Source organism: Heloderma suspectum, chromosome 8 (genome assembly GCF_057233095.1).
Source record: "Heloderma suspectum isolate Gila_16-S chromosome 8, 16-S_ref, whole genome shotgun sequence".
Classification (NCBI taxonomy): domain Eukaryota; kingdom Metazoa; phylum Chordata; class Lepidosauria; order Squamata; family Helodermatidae; genus Heloderma; species Heloderma suspectum.
Genome location: NC_139465.1, coordinates 45462198 through 45480858, shown reverse-complemented (window position 1 = coordinate 45480858; position 18661 = coordinate 45462198).

Below are 18661 nucleotides of genomic sequence, written 5' to 3'. Positions count from 1 at the left end.
GCATAGAGGGGTGGGGGATGGCACTGGCGTGCACATGCGTGCACACACACGCCATCCTCCAGTGCTGCGACCTCTGGCCACTTTGGGCCCTGGCTTGAGCTGCTTTCGAGACTGGCTCCACCCTCCATCAGATCCTCCTCTGCCCACTATCAGCTGCAGTCCTCGGACAGACTTTTCCCACGGGTTGACGGCCCTTCACAGGGGAAAGGTTCCCCACCCGTTTCAGTCCATCCTGGCTACGCGGCAATGGCCGCTGAGGTGTACCAACTGGAGCCAGCCATACAGACCCTGCGCTCCCCCTTGGCCTGACCTGGATTGCACCCTGGCCACAGGCTTCTGGGCGTCTCTTCGCTGCCCTGGCCCTTGCCTCTGGCCTGGCCCAGACCACCCACTTCCCCTGGGCTCTCCGGCGGGTGGCTTGTAGGCTTGAGCTGCAGAGCCCTGACCTGGAGCCAGAGGTGCCCGAGATCACACCGGGAGCCTTCGGTCTGCAACGCCCTGCCTCCCTGCCTCGGCTGGGCAGGTATCGCCAGAGGTGCAGAGGCCTTGCATGGGCCTGAAGAAATGAAGACCTGCTGGGAAACCTCAGGACACAGCCTCAGCCAAGACACGTTGACTCCACCTTAGTGCCTAGGAAACAGGGAAGCCTTGGTGGAAGCCTTCTCCATCAAGGGGGAAGGGGAAGTAAGGCGCTGTCAGGCGGAGGCTTGGTGGAAGCCTTACCCTTCCGCTTCCTTGGTGGAAGCCTACCTGGAAGCCGCGGTGCATAGGAAACAGCCTCAGTCAAGAGTCTCACCATTGGCCCATCGGCCAATATTGTCTCCCACAGCCTTCCCCAACCTGGTGCCCTCCAGGTGTGCTGGACTACAACTCCCAGTGTGGCTGACTGGGGCATGCTGGGAGTTGTAGTCCAAATACGTCTGGGGGGCACCAGGTTGGGGAAGAGGGACCGAGTCTCCAGGGTTTTAGCCAGGAGTCTTCCCCAGCCCTGCTTAGAGACGTTGGGGATCGAGCCTGGGACCTCCTGCATGCAAAGCAGGGGCTGTGCCACTGAGCCAAGGCCCCTCCCACAAGGAAGAGAGGGAGCTGCCAGGAGTGCGCCAGCGGCGGCCTTGTCTTCGCTGACTGGCGCGGTTTCTCCAGGGCTGCAGGCGGCCTGCTGTTGGCTGGGACTTCCAAGGAAATCAAGGCTGTAGCTACGTGAGCCCCTTCGGGCCATGAGCGGGGGTCACGGCATAGCTCCCTTGGACGCCACGTCAGGCTTGGACCATTTTTTCCTGCTAATTCCACCCTCATCAGGTTTGGGACTGGGGAGAAAGAGGCGGCGGTGTTTACCAGCAGTAGGATTTGAACACGTGTCTCCTGACTCTGCACGCAGCACCCTGAACTGCTGTAAGGCCTCACCAGGCCAGGACCGGCCTGCTTGTGCCTCAGTGCTGGGGGTCTTTTCCCAGTGACCTCCTACCTTATGCCGTAGACCAGGGGTGCAGGACCTCAGGCCGAGCTGCCAGATCCAGCCTCCCTGTAGTCCCAGTCTGGCGCTCGAGGGCTCCCCACATGGCCACGCCCCTTCCCCTGGAGCCACCCATTGTCAGGAGAGCCCTAGCTGCCTCTTGCAGTCCCCTCCAATAGCCAACAGGACACAGATGATGAGGAATTCTTTCCAAGACTTTATTCCTTTATTACTTTATGACTCTTTCAGAATACTAGTTGCTAGCGCCAAAGCAAGGAACAGCACTGGGGAAAGAGAGCAGAGTAGCCTAAGCTCCAGGTAAGGCAGTTGGTCCCCGTTTGAAGGAGAACCGCGGGAAGACTCTGAACTTATGGGCTAGGGAGAGATCCTCCCTCTTTCCCTTGGGTCCTCGGGATGCAACCATTGTTTGCGTGCCAAACGAGCGCTATGCCTCCTTTCGGCGCCCTCCATCTGTCACCGCTCCCTGCGTCTGTGCCAAGCGTCCAGCAAGCCCCCCTCCAGTGCTCTCTCACCGCCAGGGTCACTATCTCTCCCAGGAATGCCTGCAGGAGGAATTTCTGCCAGCTGCTGTGCCTGTGAGAGATGAGTAGGCTCCTCTCCCACGGATTGCTGTTCCTCCTCAGAATCAGAACTGCTCTGGGGCTCTATGGGCTCAGTTTCCACCCTGACATCCAGCCTCTGGTGCTTTCCCAGCATTAGCTACAGATTTTCCCCACTCTAAAGGGCCTCCCAAGGCTCAGTGATTGGCAGGAAGAGCCTTAACCTCAAACATGCTGGGGGTTTTGTATTTTAGCCCCACCCTTTTGCCTTTGACCCCACCCACCCCTGGCATGTGGCCCCCGAGAGCTGCTACGAAATGGCATCCGACTCTTGTGCTGACAGAGGTACCCCACCCCTGCCTTCAACTCTGTTTCCGTTACTTAGCCTCATGAAAAGGCGGGGGCTCGCTCACACGTGCCGGTTGTGCGTTACGCTGAAAATGTTGAGTACAGAGAGATGTTTCAGAGGGAGCAGCAGCCATCAGGGGTAGGACTGGGACATATGCCCCCAAGATTGTAAGCCTGTTGGGGCAGAGCCTGGCCCGTTCATTCTTTGTGGAGCATCATGTATACAGATAGTACAGAATAACAACAACAACAACAACAACAATAATAATAATCCATTCCAGCAGGCTGCTGCATCAAATCTGTTGATGTCCCAGGTGGGGGGGGGGGCTGCTGTTCCCTGTTCTTATCACCTCCATTGGCTGTCGGAGGGAGGAGCTGTGGACTCTTTATGGCAGCCTGTTGCTCTCCAGCCTGTTCTTCTCCAGATGTGTTGAACAGTACCCACCATCACCCACAGTAAGACTAGGCTTGCTGGAGAGGATGGGAGTTGTAGTCCAACACATCTGGAGGCTGGTAGGTTGGGGAAGATTGTTTTATTGTACGGGAAGGTGGGAAAGGGGCGGGGGAGGAATAGGTTGTGTGGTGGCACTTCCAATATTGGTGCTTGGTGATTGGTGCTTTCCATGCACAGGTACTTGCGCTCAGTAGAGGAACTGTGCAGTTGCTGAGGGAGCGGTTGATGTTGCTGCAGTGGCTCTTCTCACAGCACTTTGATGGCATTTTTAGATTGCTCCTGAGCAAAGAAAAGGTTCCGACTGCAATGCCTTCTTTATGCGTTAAGGGCTCTTTTCCAGCATGCAACAAACAGCCGGACTGCGGGGGGGGGGGGCTCCACTCCACCAGCCGTGTGCTCAGCTCGAGCCTATGCATGGTGGCTGGGCGGAGTGGGAGGGGGGCCCTGGGAGAGCAGCCTTCCCGCTCACATGGAGCCCTGTCGCCTCACCTTGCCTTTTACGGGCGCTGCAGCCCTCCACGTCAGCGGGTGGATGGCGGGACCAAGGCTGCCACCACCCGCTCTCCAGCCATTCATGGTATGCCTGGAAAGAAGGAGGCGGAGCTTGCGCAGGCTCAGCAGTTGTGCTGGCAGCCTGGGGAAGGCCAGAGAAAACACGTACGTCTTCAGGGCCTCCCCAAAGGCCCTCAGTGATGGATGCCTGAGGGCAACCCTTTCCAGAGACGTGGAGCCACTATGGAAAAGGCCCTCTCTCGTGCCCTTGCCCAGGTCACTGCCCTCGAAGGGGGGCAGGTGAGAACAGCCTCTCCTGCTGATCTTAAAGTGGGGCCAGGCTGACATGGGTGCAGGCTGGCCTTCCGGCAATGTGGCATCATTGCTCTATGGCCAGTTGGAATTCCCGGGTTTTGCCTTCCAGCATCAATTCTTATCCATCCCCTGCCTTCCCCCTCCATCAAACTGCCAGTGTTTTAGACTTGCTAAGTTGAGGCGATGTTCAGACAGCCCATTATTAAACCCAGGGAAGCGTCAACCTGCTTCTCTCAAAGCACATTGGCTTAACTGGGTGGTGGACTGGGCAGCTAGGCCTGTTGTATCCTTCGTCTTGAATGGTCAGGATGTATCTAACCTCATCTAATGGTAAATTAATTAGTTGGTCATGCCTTTGGCAGGTAGAATGACAGAGAACAAATGTACCGCCCTCCGCTTGAGGCATGCTGGCCTTGTGATAATAGTAGCATTAATCTGGTAGCACATTTAGTTTCTATTTTCCAAGGCTCCGACCTCCCATAGAGTCTTTAAAATGTCTGTAGGGTTTGCTTGTGCTGTCCTAATAATTCTGTGTTAGTGGAAGAACAGGAGCATTTCTTCTTCATTAACATAGCTTTCAGTTTTTACATACCTCCCCCCGCACCCCCAAAGAGGGGGCATTTTGCTTCTCCTTGATGTTTTAAATGGAGCCAAAATTGATTCTTGCATTTCCTTAGTTTATATATAGGATATATTATGCCAGTAGAAATTATTAATTTTCCTGTGGGGAGAAGCAAATGCTCAAGGCACTGATTGACAAATCAATAAATCTTTAGTGAGTTTGGTAAATAAGCTGTCAAGTGTGTGTGTCATTTTTCCCCCTCTCTAGAGAAAAATTTTTAGTGAGCAAATGCAGTTGTCTGCCTTGCATTGTTTTTTCCTCCTTCCAAACCCTGAGAAGCGATTCTGCAGCATTTGAATAAGTCCCCCAAATTGCAGGGAATTATTAAACAGCAATAGAGATCGTTGCCTTGATAATCCTAACAAAGAATTCAGTTGTTTGCCAATTTGCATTTCAACCCCTAACCTCTCCTGAGGACAAATAGATGTCTGACTATTGAGCCTGGGGGCAAAGAGCTGGAAATCTGTATTAATCCTCTGAATGCTGACTAGTTTTCCTCAGCATTCCCAGCATGTGTGAAGAATGTGTTTGTAGCCGGGAGGCAAACTGGCATCTAAAGCCGAGCGAGGATTTTGAAAAATAGTAGTGTTGTGTATAAATTTATTTTGCCTGCAGTGTTTTATTATGGCATATTTTCTTCCTTACTTCATCGTCTACTTTTTCTCTGAAAGTAGTCCAGGTTTTTTTGGTTGCTTGGGCAAGGGGTTGGCTGTTGGGAAAGAAACTGTAAACTTTGTTTTGTGTGTTTGCTCAGAAGTCAGCTCCTCCCGACAGGACATACTCTCTGGTAAGTATGTCCTCGGTCTTCTGTTTTGGAGTTGCAACCAATGTTTCAGTCTGTAAAGAGCTTCCCTCAAGAGGGCTGCATGAGATTCATTATCCGGAATCTAAGCCTCAAAGGCCCTTGGGAAACATCTTGCAGAGGGCTCCACTCATGGAAGGCCCCTTTGCCTAATTTTGGTGGATCCCCTCCTCCCACCCCATTCAGCAGGGTGTAGCATTTTCAGGGGGCTGGAAGGCCTACTGTGGGAAGCAGGGGGCACCGAAGTCCACTCCCTCCTACAGAATTGATGTGCCTTAAAGCTGGATCCAATGCCCACTTTGGTATGGGTCAACAGAAGATGCCATGCGTAACCTTGGCTGACAGCAAGAAGCATGGATCCATGTCTGTTGGCAAGACAACCCACCTCCCTCCAAGGGGAAAGAAATGGAGCCTTGCTGAGGAAGAGACAAAGAGCAGCAGTCACAAGGAACAGCTGTTTGCAGCAGCAGAGGTAGTGCCACCCCAGGACAGAGCTGATGGTGAGGACTGCTATAAGAGCAGGAAACTGGCATCCAGATGGGTGGTACCTAGCAATGCCATCGACATCTGGAGAAACCTGGAATAAGGTGGCAGGCTTTTAGGGCCAGCCAGATAAAAGCTTGCTGTGGGATTCAGTGGGGACTCACAACTTTTGCAGGAGAATCCCAACATTAGGCAGAGTGAGGTGTCCACCGCAGGCAGTTGATAGTGTGTGTGTGTGTGTCCCCTTGGCCACTCCCCGAGACCCCGGCCATTCCCAGTCCTCCTGAGTGGGTGCTGATGCTTGCTTGTTGGTGGTGGCAATGCTTGCTTGGTGCTGGCCTGGGCTGCCTGTTGTTTCACCTTCTCCCAATGCCGTTGGGAAAGTTGGCCAAGTGTAGGTGCCATGCTGTCTGCCCTGCGCCACCTCAGCTGGCCTCCTGCTCTCAGACACAATGGAGGATGCTGTCACGGCACCAGCATTGAAGTAAGATTCCACAGCCCATCTGATCAGCTTCCATATGTGGAATGGGGTGTATGTGCCATTTTGTCCTTCACCTCAGGCAGCAGGTGAGGACTGCAGTGACCTTTGCTGTGCCAGGTATCACATTCTGTGGTCCCCTGAGGCTCACAGAGGAAGCTAGTAGCATCTGATGGCAGTCAGAACAAGGCAAGAAGAAAATAGGACCCTGGATAGCACCAGCGGGTCCTGCTGGCTGGAATTGTTTCCTACTACAGCAGTAGGAGGATGTTGTCTCAGCAGGGAGCTAAAGCCAATTGAAGCCTTAGGTAGACTGACCAGACATGTAGTGTGGTCAGCTTCACTCCTCCAGGAGGAGCTGACTGGACTATTAAAGGGCCCTGGCCTGATTTTGCAGCGTGAGGCTTCTGCAAGGCTGGGGAGATGGAGGCTCTGCTGGGGACTCATCCTCTGAGCCAGAGGATGGTGCCAGGGCTGTGTCCTCTGGCAGGCGGGCCCTGAAGAAGGCCCTGACTGTCCTACCCCTGAGGATGCAGCCTGTGCCTCATCCTCATCAGAGCCCTCTGCTACACACTGGAAGGGCTGAGGGCTGGGGGTCATGATGCATTAGGCCAATGATGTTATAATTGCATGCCAGAACCCAGATGAATCTCTGCCTGCTGTGGTCTGTATAGTGTGGATTTGGCCTCTGCTTACCCAAGCCAGTGGCAAATTGCACGTGCCTCATACAGGATGAATAATAAAATCTATCTATCTATCTATCTATCTATCTATCTATCTATCTATCTATCTATCAATCATCTATCTAATCACCACCTTATAGGGCCCAAGATGACAGCTCCCTGCCCCAAGGAGCTTGCTAAAATCTAAAATCTGACCCAGGCAAACAGCAGAGGAAGGGCAGTCAAGGGGAAGGCTGAGGTAGGGATGGCGGAGAATTCCGCCATGGATTTCAGTGAGGCTGAATGCACTGGCACTGGCATTCGGCCCCCTGAAATCCGTGGCGGAATGGCCTGCCCCCCTGCCCCCCCGTGGATTCCCCCCGGAACGAGGCTTACCTGGGGCGGATGTTCCAGATGGCGGCGGCTCCAGTGGTGGCTCCGGTGGCGGCGGCGGCTGGTCTTTCGACTGGCTGCCGCAGCCGCCATTTGCATCCTGGTTTTTGCCGTGATAGGCTACGTAAGTATTTACATAGCCTATCACGGCTAGGCTGGGCAACCCCCCCCAACAAAAACGGCGTACACAAATGGCAGCGGCTACAGTGGCCGCCATTTGTGTTCCTTATTTTTCGCCGTTTTAGCCTACGTAAATATTTACGTAGACTATTACGGTGAAAAAAAAGGGGAATGCAAATAGCGTAGTGTGTGCTATTTGCGTTCCTCCCCCCCCCCCCGCCATTTTAGCCTACGTAAATATTTACGTAGGGTATTACGGTGAAAAAAAAGGAATGCAAATAGCGTCCACTACGCTATTTGCATTCCCCTTTTTTTTCGCCGTAATACCCTACGTAAATATTTACGTAGGCTAAAACAGTGAAAAATAGGGAATGCCAATGGTGGCCGCAGTAGCCGCCGCCATTTGCGTATGCTGGTTTTGTTTTTGTTTTGCCCTGCTGTGATAGGCTACGTAAATACTTATGTAGCCTATCACGGCAGCCTGGCTGGACGCAAATGGTGGCCGCCATGGTGGCCGTCATTTCCGTCTGCAGCAGCCTGTCCGCAGCCGGAAGTCCGGCTGCGGACGGCCCTGGCCGGCTGCTCTGCGGAGCCGCCGCGGAGCGAAGCCAGCTGGGCAGGATTCCGAGGGCCCAAGATGCCCCCGGATCGCCTCCCCCCCTGTCGAGGATTCCAGGGGGAGGGATGGAGCATCTCCCCCCCGCGAATCAATTCCGCAAAAAGGTAAGTGACTTTCGTACATCCCTAGGCTGAGGTACTAAAATTTTGGACTGTACCACTTCAGACTGCAGGGGGTGTGTGTGCGTGCACACGCGCACGCTTGTGTCATATATCAGAATGCTTCTCCCATGGAAATATCAAATTGTACCCCCACCTCTAGTAAACTATAAAAAAAGCTGTAGCACCTTAGCATTCAGGAAGCTTGCTAGAGCAGCAGCCTGAAGTGGTACAGTCCAGAACCGTAGTCTTCTACCACCTCCTTCTGTTTGATGTGTAGATGGGCTCGTGAACACCCACCCTCTGCATAAAGTGGACCTGGTTCAGTCAGAATCTTCCCGACTTGAGCAGGGAATAAGGCTGTGTCTGCAAGGGAGGCAGGCAGGATCCCCTCTGTCCTTTTAATCCAATCTCTGTCAACTGCTTCCAGCATTGTTTTGTATCCCTGCGATGCCTCAGGCTTTTGCTAGCCCTGGATCTCGGCAGGCTTTATTCACCACTTGCCTCTCCATGCCATGTGCTGGTCAGCCGATGCTGGCGCTGAGCTCCAGAGGGCTCTGCTGGTTGTTCTTGACTCCGTCCAGTCCTTTGCTGTCTTCTGTCTCATGCTCCGTTCCTCCTGCTCGCCCTTGCTTCCCAATTTCTCTCCCCTCTTTCCACCCCCAACCCCACTCTTTTGTTGGCCAAAGCCAATGTTCTCTCCTTGCCTTGCCTCTACGGCTGCTTCCAGACAAGGCTTCTAGGGTGCCCTTACCCTGCTTCATTCATGGAATTTCATGGGGCGTCCAGATGTTGTCAACTTCCACTTGTGACCCCCTGTGCTTGCTCACCGCTTCTTCTGCCTTTTTTCTTATCACAGAAAATCCAGAGTAGCTGCACGATGCCTTCTGACCGGTTGCACTAGGAACTGTCCATCTGGAAGCCTCCTTAGAGCAGGACCTGAGGGCTAAACTACACGCTGCCTTTACTATATAGCATGCAGCTGATCCTCACCATTTTGTTTACCTTAGTGTAAGTGTGGGGGCCCTGATCTGGATTGAGACCACTGCACATGGGTAGGGGGATTTATACCTTCCCCCCAGATCTCCCCCAATTCACCCTCCTGCAGGGGCTAAAAAAAGAGTTTGAAAACCCCATTGGTACCAATGGAGTTTTCTCTCCCCCTTTTAGCCCCTGTGCAGGGAGTGGGGGATGAATTTGGGGAGAAAAAGTGTCTGAGTGGGAAGGTTTAAACTTCCCCTACCCTTTTGTGGTGGTCCCAGGCCAGACTGTATGCTTGCAGTAAGGTGAACAAAATGGTGAGGATCAGCCGTGCGCTACGTACAACATAGTGCGCATTTCATCTCTTACAAGGTGGCATTTCTTTGCAGAACATTGTGTTGGGGGGGACTCACAGCAAACCAGACATGGTGTCGGAGACTTGTGACGGAATCTCCTAACTTTTTTTGTTTTTGTTTTAAAAAGCAGGACCCAGAGATTCCAAATCCAAAGTGGAGCAGAGCAGCAGCTCCAATGGGTGAACTGATTCGTTGCACTAGGAAACTGTGTTTGTGCTTTTAACTCTCCCACTGCACCGTTTTCCTGATCTAAATCACCCCCAGCTGCACTGGCTGAAATTCCCTCTTCTACACAATTTGCAGGAGGCCTGGTCTCTTTTGCACCTGGCCACACTATCTGTACCCCAAAGCTGCTATTAATTCCACTGGGCGGAAAAGACGGGTGCCTGCATTGTGCCTGTTCTCTCCCCCCTGCCACCCCACTAGGGCTGGGTAAGGATTTTGGGAAAGGACTAGCTAAGGGTAAGCTTAGGTGAGCTTGGGTAAGGATTTTGATTGGGGAAAGGGATACACCCCCGGTCACAGGGTTAAGAGTTTTTTAAAAAGTCAAGGGTTATGTCTGACTGGCCCTTAAAACAAGCTACATGCTGCAAAGACATTTGGAAAAGACTCAGCCCTGCCCCGCAAAGGCTTACAATCTAGATATCTTCAACAGACAAAAAGGAGGCTGCAGACAGGGTGGTGAGGGAGACCAGCATTTTCAAAAAATGCAAATGATAAAGGACAACAAGGTGATGAGAGTTCCTTTCTCACTTCTTTTGGAATCTCTAAAATTCAGGATTCCGCTCACTTTGCTATCACCTCCCTATTTGTTAAATGGTATGTTTCATCACTGCTGTATTAAGCAGATAATGGAGAAACGTCTAGGAAGTTTGATCTAGATGTTATTATTTCAGGACACCCCCCTCCACTCCACACACAAATAGATGCATTTGACAGAGAAAACACGTATGTCATTAATATTATGTGTGGAAAAGTTCCCAGAATGAGAACGAACATTCACGTTTCCACTGTGGTGTAAATTTTAATAGCAAAGCCGTACATGACTTGCATCCTTGTATCTTGGGTTCAATCTTAGGAAATCCTTCAGGAGGCATCTCAGCCCTGCCGCCACCACACCACTGAATTTTGGCAGCACGGCAGCAGCAAGGCAGCCGGCAGTTTGCCACCAAGTTTCGGCAGTGCAATATGATGGAGGTTGAAAAGGGCCCTATTTAGATACCTTTGCCCCTTTTTCAGCATCTGTCATGTTGCACCACTGGAATTCAGTGATAAACTGCTGATTGTTTTGCTGGCAACATGGTGGCATGAGACAATGGGGTGCGTGTGCACACTAAAGGCTGCGTGTTGCCCCCCAGTCTATGGCTTACCTCCCTGAAAGGTATTGCTCAACCCCCCCTTGGGTTCTGGTACCAAAAATGAGCCCAATTGGGAGAAATGTCACCGGGGAGGGGGGTGGGGAAGGCAGAGGTCTACGGGGAGACATGCTGTGGAAGGAGCGACCGTTCAGCTTCCCTTTCCTGTGAGTCAGCCCCACCACCAGTTTATACTTGATGGAGGCAAACCCAGGTTCAGGTGAATGGTTCTGCCAGCCTCGCACATTGTTTGAGGTTGAGCTAATATGCCGTGTTGATATCTGAGCATGTGGTGTGGAGAGGAACTTGTTGTCAATTTTGCCAACCACTGGATGGCGTCTTTGTTCCATACAACAGGCTGAGCAGGAAACTCTACTGAGAGAGCCTGTTTTGTGACTTCTTGTTCAGTTTCTCACCACAAACACAGTGCCAGACCAAGACATTTTGCGGCCTAAAGAAGAGCCCAAATGCCCCCCTTTCTAGGGTCAACATCTTTAAAAGTCTTGCTGAAAAAAACAGAAAAAAAAACCTTAGGGTAAAATGACCCTTCAAATATTGTAAGTGGAGAACATATATCAGACCAACCTGAAATATAGAACCATTAAAGTCAACCCATCCCTAAAAGTTCGTGTAACTATGAAATGCTTCTGTAGTTTGCAGCTAACAAACTGCCAAGGTTCACAACCATGGCGCCTCAGCTGGGCAGGCTAAGACTGCTGTTATTGTACGAACTGAGGGCACACAAACCTGTGTGTCCTAAAAGCCTCAATGGACGGATGGACAGGGTTTCCATAACCGATGCTGGGCCTATGATATAGAGCCACCTTCCCAATCTGGGGCCCTCCAGAGGTGTGCAGCTGCCACTGCCTTCATCTCCGGCCAGCATGGCCCTGCTGTCTGGGGCTGAGAGTTGCTGTCCAAAATGTCTGGAGGGCCTCTGGCTGGGGAAGTCTGTGCTAGGGCCTGAACCCTCTGCACGCACAGCGTGTGCTCCGCCTGTCGACTGTGCTGACCCTCCCTGGGTTCTTGCATTCTGTACCAAGTAGAACTACTGAAGACAGTTTTCAAGAAGAGCTCCACATAGAACATACGGTAATATTCAGGCCTCAAGTTAATAAGTAGCATGAATGGTAGATGCCAAGTCCTTGTTTCTGGAGAAGGCTGAAGTCCATATATGAAGTATAACTGGTCAGAGGCATCAATTACAGCTCCAATTGTAATTGGCTCCAATTACAGGAGCAGTCAGCACCCAGAGTCACTTCCAGAGTATGATTTGGTCAGTGGTATAGTAGCAAATTTGGAAGTGCAGGAACTCATCATGACAGTCCCCATAGCCACGCCCCTAAGGAGAATCCAAAAATACAGGCAGCTGTTTTGATCCATATCAACACACCTGTCCTAGCAGGAGGGGATCTTTTGTAAAGATAATGGGGTTTAATTACCCACTCAAGACCCAGGGATAGGTCAAAACGATATATTGTTGCTGGGAAAATCCATTTCCCCCACAGTTACTGTGAGGATTGCTGCGAAGCTCAGAGGGAACAGGGAAGTCTGAGTTGGGTAACAGGTGATGTGATTGTCCTCAATCAAAAAGTCCCGGAGCTTTGATCCTGCCAGCCCTGGTTCCACTAGACCACTGGATCCTGCTTTGATATGGGAAAAGCAACCACATCACCAAAGAACCCTGCAGATTACAGGGGCCCAGAGCCGCTATTATTTCCACTGATCTGGATTTGGTTCCCTGGCAAGTGCTGGTCAGGACTGAGATTGCTGCTCCTGGACTGGTTGAAAAAGAAGGCAGAACTGAGCCATCATCCATGCAGTGGTGCCACCAATCCATCGGAAACATTCCAAGGAAGGCCCTGGCACGTAATTTTGAAACTCCCCCAAATACAGGAATGACTCTGTATGCTCATCTTGCCGTGGGCCCTGTCTGGATGCCCCCCCCCCTGCTTACATTTAAAGAAAGAAACATTCACACAGTTGCTAGTTGCGTGAATAATGACATGTCTGGTTTGTACGGGCAACACCACCTTGCTCTCAACAGCTTTCTCCCAGGCAGGAGTTGTAGATTTTAAACAAAAGGGAAGGCTGAAGTGACAGCCATGGAATGTGGAGGCAAAGGACACTGAACGCCAAATAGATGGAAAGAAATAAATGAAGTTTTATGTGTCTCTTTTTGAAAAATTGTGTTGTTTCTAATATGTTTCCCCCCAAATTGTTTCTATTGTAATTTTGATTCTTTGTAAGCTTCCCTGGGAACTTCTGAAAGGGTATATCCCCAAACCCCTAAAATAAAATAAAATGTGAAGTGAAATAATCCCCCCCCCCATCCACACCAGCTGGAAATGATGATGATTTAATACCAATTACAAAAAACAAGCCCCCTGCCACTTCTCGGTGCCCTCGCCCCTCTTTTAAACACGCACAAGAACTAACTCCGCTCTCCCCTTCCTCCCCGTTTTACCCTCCCTTCCCCCTTCCTTCACCAAGCTCTCAGGCACAAGAGGTTCAGCTACTTGTTTCTTTCCCCTTCGCAGCCGTATCCAGTGACTCCTTGCCACCCCGCTTCGGGCCTCTCCAGACCGTGCCTTGAGTGCTGTGGGAGCTGCTGCGGCATGGCCTGGGAATCGGAGGCCACAGGTGGCAGCAGCCACGGCCACCACTCCTCCCTGCACTACTGCTGCCCCTCCTGGGACCCAGAGCACCGTGGGCACGGAGAGCAGGAGCAAGGGCTCGTCCCACACAACTGGTGGCAGCCCACATCACCAGGCTCTGTGGGAAGGAGCCAGCCTGCAGTTGCACCAACGCTGCGGAAAGCGGCCTCGGCAGGGGGCCTGTGGAGACTAACCGGTGGTGGCGCAGCGGAGCCAGGACTCGCGGGGCCAAAGTGCCGGCACGCTCTTCTCAGCAGGGATGCTCACGTCCACCGGGTTTGCATGTGCTTGGGTGGTTAATAAGCCGTGGTGGTTTGCAGGATGGCTGGGGGGATTGTTAAGCATGCCAGCCACTCACCCTCGCTGGGATTGCATGTCACGACAATCCATGCCCTGCGAGGGTAGTTGGGAAATGAGCTGGTACCTGCGGGGGTGGTTAACAAGCCACTGTGGCTTATTAACCCCCCTCGTGTCATGTGAATGGGGTCCTCATTTGCCTGTCTCTTGTGAACTTAGCTGCAATCCTCAAGGTAAGGGGGTGGGAATGGATTTTCCCAGCAACAAGATACTGTTGTGAGCTATCCCTCTTGCAATGCCAAGTATTTTGGGGTGGTCTGGTCTTGAATGGGCAATCAAGGCCCATTCACTTTACAAAAGACCTGCTCCTGGTGGAGATGGAAACGTCTAGGATTGGTTTCTTGACTTCGAGATAAACTGTTTTCTCCTGATGCTGGGAAAAGAAAGTCCTGACCAATCTTGAGCTGGTGGCCTTATGCTACCTGGGGACATGTCGTGTCCCCCTCTTTCCCTTTCTCGTGCACTCTCAGTCCAACATGCTAGCCATGCACTGCTTTTTGCCAGCTCACTTTTCTATGACTGCCAGCTGCTCCTAATAAATTGGGTATGGGGCATCCATGCACAGGACACAGATGAATGCAGCTGCCTGCATTTGGACTCTCTGTGGGAGCATGGCTTTGGGGCTGTCATGGTGAGCACCTGCACTTCAGAATTTCCACAACACCTCTGGCAACCAGCTAGGCTGGTTCCCTTCTCAGTCCAAGAGGTAGAGATTTTGGATTTGAACAGAAATGATGGCTTGTCTGGTGGATGGAGCTTCAAAGAGGCCATCTTGGGGCAGATGGAATGTACAGCTTAAATGCCTCTGTGGTGGAAAAATGGAATTACAAACATGGATTTTGTGTGTGTTCATTTCCAAAATAGTCCAAATGTGATGGGTAATGAAAGAGCTCTCTCGGAAACAGGACAATATGTATCTCTTAAGGGTCGTTTATGGTGTTGCCTGGAATGATACCGAGCATTTTAAAAATGCATGCCCTGCTAGCTTTTCATCTTTCCTTTGTTCCATCAATTATGTTAAGCATCAGTAGTCTGAAAACTAATAATCACCACACACACCAGAAATGTTGTAGGGATTCATCCCGCAAACGTGGAACAAATGCGCTTGGGAATGTCCCACTAATGCCATGGCTTAGCAGCCTTTTTCCTCACTGATGTTAGGGGACCCATCTCTTTCTAACTTCAGTTTCTTCTGGATGAGTCATAAATTCCAGGCCTTGTGTAGAGTTTGGAAAGACTGCAGTGTATGTTTTCCATTGCACTGGAAAGAAAATTCCTCTGGCTCCCTGTTTCCATGGAACACAAAAGATTCCATTTCCCCCTTTACCATTTTCCATCAGTATTCGGTAAATGTGGATTACATGCTTTGGAATATTGCTACATTTCTTAAACACTTGAAACATCTGGGGCACTTCTGAGGCATGAAGAGCCTCAGGTCCAAATTCCACATCCAGGCATCTTTCAGCCATGAGTATTGCCTGAGGTGTGAGCGCGTATTTTCGACTTAGTTCCCTGAACATGTGAAAATGATCTTCTGGGCATATCCATGGAGAGAGATACAATATCCCTGATTTCATCTATTGTATCCAGGAGATGAATGTGTGTATTTTTGTTTTTAATGGACACATAGGAAGAAATGGAAGGAAGAACAGCTAACAAAGAATAAGTATGGATGAATAGCCCAGACTTGTAGGGGCAGCATCAGAAAACCTAAAAGCTCAGCACAAGCTGAGGTTGGTGAGGGCTGTTAAGAGCAAGAAAAAGGGCTTTTCCAGGTATGTTCAAAGGATGAAGAAGGACATGGTAGGACCACTACCTGGGGTGGGGAAATGTTAACAAACAGAAAAGAGAAGCAGAACTGCTCAACTCCTATTTTACGGCTGTCTTCTCCGGAATGGGGATCTGTGTGCAAGATAAGTAGCATAACTAGCAAGTGGGGGTGGGGGTAGGGGTCAGGATTGCGGTTCAAGAGTGACAAGGAGTTGGCCAGGACATCTGTACTTATGTTAAATGAGTTCAAGTCTTCAGGGCCAGATGAATGGTATCCTAGGGTGCTAAAGGAACTTGTTGATGCATTCTCAGAACCTCTGTCTATCAGCTTTGAGCCATTCTAGAGAACAGGTGAGGTGCCACAGGACTGAAGACAGGCAAGTGATGTCCCAATCTTTAAAAAGTGGAGAAAGGAATATCCAGGAAACTACAGACTGATCAATCTGACTTCAGTGCCAGGGAAGATAATAGAACAGATGATAAGGGAATCACTCTCTAAGGATCTTGATAACAATGCAGTGAATAGTAGGAGCCAATCATAAATTCCACCAGACTAATTTTATATCTCTCCTTTAAAATCAAGTTACTACAGAGGAGGGGTGCCTTTTTTCTGTTGAGAGCTGTACACCCACAGGGGTAATCTCTTGCTGGAGCCAGTTGGGGAAAGATGGCAGTGGTGGTGGTGGGTGGCCTTCCAGGTGTTGGACACGAGTGCATGTGATCTGCCCCCCCCCCCGATCTGCAGTCTGAGCCACATAGCTTACCGTGGCTCATGGGCGTGTGTGGCTGTGTCAACTGGAGTATGGTTGACAAATTGGTTCAGAAGAGGGCAACTCAGATGATCAGCGGTATGGAAAACAAGTCCTGTGAGGAAAGATGGAAGGACTGGGTACATTTAGCCTGGAGATGAGAAGACTGAGGTGCTGGGGGTGGGTGGGTATGATAGAACTCCTCAGATAGTTGAAGGGTTGTCAGACACAAGCAGGCAAACCCTTGTTCTCTGCTGCCCTAGAGAGCAGGACTAGATCTAACGGGTGTAAGTTCCAGGACTATAGATTTTGATTGAACCTTAAGAGAAATGTCTTAATGGTAAGGAAGGTTCAACAATGAAAGCAGCTGCCTGGGGGAAGGGGTGGTGGATCCTTCTTCACTGAAGGTCTTCAGACGGAGGTTAGGCAGCCATCTGTTGGGGTTACTCTGACTCTGGATTTCCTGCATCTAGCGAGGGGCTGGATTTAATGGCCCACAAGGCCACTTCCAGCTCTATGATTCTGACATGCAAAATGGCATCCATGTTCCACACAGCACTCCCAACTTTGATGGATGCTCTAGCTGCAGAAAAGCATTTTTTCCAGGGACAAATTATTGTATTTAGAGTTTGATTATTTTCACAACTAACTTGAGAGAAAATACCCGGATTCTCCCCAATAAATGAACAATATCTTTGTACTGCATTTATTCTGAAGAAAAAAGAAGCTAACAAACAAACAAACAAAACCAGCAACAAAGCTATTAATTGGAAAGACCAGTCCTTTTCAACAGGCTATGCTGAGGGTTGAACCTAGGGATCCATAGATGCAGAAGATGTATATCTGAGGCTCCAGACCTATTTGTCACAAATACTTCTGGGGGAAAATCCAAGAGATTCACTCAATATTATCCTAATGTGTCAAGAAGAAATGGAAGGCCATTGATAAAGGTGCACAGAGGCTTTAGGTATACTGGTTAGGTGCACTTGCATGGAAGCAAAATCAAGTAGCACTTACCTCCAAGTAAATGTGTTCAGGGCTGGTGTCAGCACTGGGCATCCTTGGGCAGCTGCTAGAGCCTCAGGGCCTTGGTGGGGCCCACTGCTGATGCTTGCCCTGGGCTCCCCTTACATTTTTTTCCCTGGCTTGATCTAGCTACCCTTTTAATTTCCCACTCTGTCCTTGATGTAGGGCATCTAGGGCATTGGGGGAATTTAAAGGGTGGCTTGTCCCAACTGTGCAGTGCTTCTCAGAGTGCTGGCACTGCAACCAGGTAAGTCTGCCAGGGCCCACTGACAGACGAGGGCCCCCACTTTGCCCATGACCTCCTCAAACCCAGAGATGGCTCTGAATGTGTTTAGGGTTGTGGTGTAGCAGCTGTGATTCACCCAAGGACAGGATGGTAGCCACTCCAGCACAGTAAGGAGAAGGTCTCTGGGTGCTGAACATGCCATCAACTGTGACTGTTGCCTTTTGGGGGTTTATTCACAAGAAAGGCTGGCTGACTTTCTGCAAGTGTATTGGCTTTTTATAATTGAATATCTTCTTTTCATCCACTTCTTCAAAACCAGGAATCCAGAACAGCAGGAGTTCCTAGTCAACGCACTTAAACTGCAATCTTATGCATATTTACCCATGAGTATGATCCATTGAACACAGTGGGGTTTACTTCTAAGTAAACATGCCTTGGATTGTACTGGTTGGCTAGGGAATGCTGGTAGTTGTAGGACTTTTTTCTGTCCAAACATCCATAGGATTGTGCCCTTAATTAAAAACAACTTCCCTCTCTCTCATGAACAAAAATGGCTGCAGCAGACTCCTCCTCCTCCTCTGAGCGTACAGGATCCATGAAGAAGTAATTGGGTTTTCAGAGAACATTTTCTTAACGCATGTTTGGCATCTGATGGAGAAAGGTTCAAGTTCTGCTTATTGCCCTCTGCAATAAAATGTATATACATATATAGGCAAGAGATGGGAGAAAACCGTGTGTTTTTCTTACAGTGTATCAAATGAACTGAAAACAAAAAGGCTAGGTTATATTCCAGTTTAAAGCTATTCATATTTAATAATTGCTCTAGTTTTAGAGAACCACTTTAATGTTGCAGTCAAAGGTTTGCAATACGTTCAGTGTTAGGCAGCTGCTCTTTGCTCCTCTCTCAGAAGCTGGGTCTTTCAAGTTCCCTATAATATTAGCCTCCCCCTTCCCCCGCTGCCGCATTTTGGAGAGCTATCTAGAGAAGCTCAGTAGTGTTCCCCAAAGGCTGTTTCAGAGATTGTGCCTCCTTTCACCAGACTCGGAATGTAAACTGCTAAAGTGAGAGCAGATGCTGTACTTTGGCAGTTACCACCAGCCAAATGCCTTAAAGTTGTCGTGAAAGGGCTTCTTCGTAAAATATTATAATTCTTATCTCTACAGTAACTTTGGCAACATTATAGTCCAAAGTTTGTTTTCAATGTGAATAATATTATGATCAAACCTGCCACATATGGGTGTGTGTGTGAGTGTGTGTGGGAAATGGATGAAAGGAGCCTGAATA